The sequence below is a fragment of the Mizuhopecten yessoensis genome, unplaced genomic scaffold, assembly GCF_002113885.1.
Source record: "Mizuhopecten yessoensis strain PY_sf001 unplaced genomic scaffold, ASM211388v2 scaffold4341, whole genome shotgun sequence".
Classification (NCBI taxonomy): Eukaryota; Metazoa; Mollusca; class Bivalvia; order Pectinida; family Pectinidae; genus Mizuhopecten; species Mizuhopecten yessoensis.
This window is the reverse complement of record NW_018405497.1, coordinates 15,440-18,589: the sequence shown is the minus strand read 5'-3', so window position 1 is coordinate 18,589 and position 3,150 is coordinate 15,440.

The window sequence follows — 3,150 nt, the reverse complement described above, 5'->3', positions numbered from 1 at the left end:
AAAACAACTGACTAAAGATATTCCACGATAATTATTTGAATTATTGACACATTCTGTTATTTAAAATACTAGTAAATAGTTTACCAAAACAACTGACTAAAACTATTCCACGATAATTATTTGAATTATTGACACATTCTGTTATTTAAAATATTAGTAAATAGTTTACCAAAACAACTGACTAAAGATATTCCACGATTATTATTTGAATTATTGACACATTCTGTTATTTAAAATACTAGTAAATAGTTCAACAAAACAACTGACTAAAGATATTCCACGATAATTATATGAATTATTGACACATTCTGTTTTTTAAAAGACTAGTAAATAGTTTACAAAAACAACTGACTAAAGATATTCCACGATAATTATTTGAATTATTGACACATTCTGTTATTTAAAAATACTAGTAAATACTTTTTCAAAGTATTTATGATTTTTCAATAGAAGCCACATGGTGATTTAATCAGTACAATAAATACAAATGTCACCCTTTGGTGGCATATTTTGATTAACATTTCTTGTACGAGTTGTTCTTGTTATGAGTGGAGAGGCATAACACTGGACTCTACGTAAATAACATGTTATAATGTTTGTTGTTTGACACTCACCGTCTGTTTATTTTGTCATTTAAGTGTTGTCTGATCTTGCACTTGTTTCTTAGTCGTCAAAACGTTTTATTCACGCGTACGGTTATTCCAAGTGTTTCATTAGGGCATATGCTAATCTCGTTCAACCAGACTCTTGTTGTCTGCGCAAGCTACGCCGAAAGCGTCTGGGTGAACGAGACTAGGGATAGGACGGAAACTACACATTCGGAACACCTTGGACTGTCATCAAATCAACTGAGGGTGAATGAATGTTACAATGTCTAAATTATTAAGAAGTCTGATCAACGTATTTTCAAACACACAATAAGGATACATTATAATTTAACTTTCTACTTTGTTATTAAAACGTTTAAAAAAAGTATACTACAATGGTAAGTAAATTGTAGATATCTCATATAATGGATTGATATTGAGAGAAAAAATCCGGAAAATAATTGATTGGAAAAGAAAAAACTGTAAAACAACCGGATTAGACTTATTTCGTATATGAATAATTCAAATATTTAAAATGTAACAAATGTATAAATGATAAGGATGGTGGAAGCTGGTATATTATATCAGCGGAAACGACTTCATTTCTAATATTGATTAATGACAGTTTTGAAGTGAACGTTATGAAAGATAAGGATTTGAAAGGGGATTTTTAGCATTAAAATTAAGAAATTAAGGGTGGAACTACTTATACTTATAATTGTTATATCAATAACTAATTATATAGCAATTTATAGTCTATATTCTGTAGGCCAGATATTAATGGTAAAAACAGAAAGCTATTAATGACATTAAAATAGTAAGTGTGTATTTTGTGGTGATTTCAACTTGCTACTCGGCTCAGATTCATACTATGCCGAAATACTACAAAGAAATAACCGACCCAAAATCCTTATGGACTACATCAAGAGTAAATTAACAAAATGATGTCATTAAATGTCTGAAATTAGAGAAATATTACTATATATAATATTGATAGAGATATAGCCAGTTACACTGTCCCATTTATCCATCAGAATTATGAAAACTAACCTGATAAATGTTGCTCATTCTCTCCCCTGGACGTTAGTCCAGTGCCCGCATTCATGCAATCGTTCTCGTATTTCTTGTTTGTTAAAAAATAATAGTAAATACAATGTATCTAATTTTGTCATTGATTTGGAAAAAAATAAATAGTGTTTTTAATGTTTACATTTGACTTTTTGATAGTTTAACATGATTTAACCGAGTTACAAAGATGTTAGTTGGAGCTCAGAATCCACGCTTAAGCATGAGAAGTTTTCATGAATACGGGACCTGTTCTATAGTGGATTTGCCAGTACGGTTATCAAACTTTCATATAAAATATTTCATTCCCTTATACTTTATTTGTTTACCCGTCATTCACATAGCTGTTTTTCATGCAGTTTTTGAACACTCCATTTTTTATTTTTTTTATTTTAAAAAAAAATCTTGTTTTGTCTGGTATTTCTTAGCGTTTAATTAATTTTATAGCCGACTATAATTCAATACTGTAATGAGGTGTTTTTCTCCGCGAAAGGAAAACGTTTAAAAGTTTATGAAACAAAGACGCCATTATTTTGTCCCTCAGATTACTGTTAAGTCAAAGAGTAAAGCTAAAGATCTTGAAATTGAATGTCTTTGTATTTTACAGCGTATACGGTAACATATGAATTACCACATAGTGAGGGGGGCATATAGTAATACCGTTGTCAGTTCATCCGTCAGTGCGTCCGTAAATGCGTCCGTCCGTCCGCCTGTCAGTAGTAACAAGCTTGTGTACAAGATATCTAAAACAAACATGAACACATTTATTTCATATTTACACTATAATATAGTAATAGTTAGATCTACAACACTTTAGATTTGGTAGCCATCGACCAAGCTCACTGGGTTTTTTATTTACTTATTTACTAACATAAATCGGGTTGTTTCTTTATTCTGCAGTCTTGAAAGAATTCATGCGGCTTATTAAAAAGATTAAAAAAAAGTCCACATCTTCCTGTGATAATTTAACTTTAAGGATCTTCATACCACCTCAAACAAACTATGAAGTCATGGTCCAGTCGCCACAGTTATATCTTAAGTGATATTAAGTGTGTGGTACTGTGTGTACGAGAAACCTACAGCAGGGACAAGGACCGTTAATGTATAACTGGATGGCAGGAATACGTCACGGAATAGTGGCAATAGTTACATCTGCATAGACTGAAATACGTTCATAAAACAAGTTTTAATATTTGTTCAACTTGATATGTTATATTATGTTTTTGATTATTTCGACCAGTAAAATGAGAGATTGACACTTTTGTTTTGAATTTTGTTTTGATTTTTTATTATTTTTTTACTAATAAAGTTACACGAGTAAATGAGTAAATGTTAGTTTGCAATTAAATTAAATGAGCAAATAAAATAAAATAAAATATATTTGAAAATTATAATAAAACATCATCATGTTGTATCAGATACAATTTATAAAATGTAACAAAGCTAAGAAATACGCTGTTTAGAAATATCTGTCTATAGTGGTATCAACTTAAAAAAA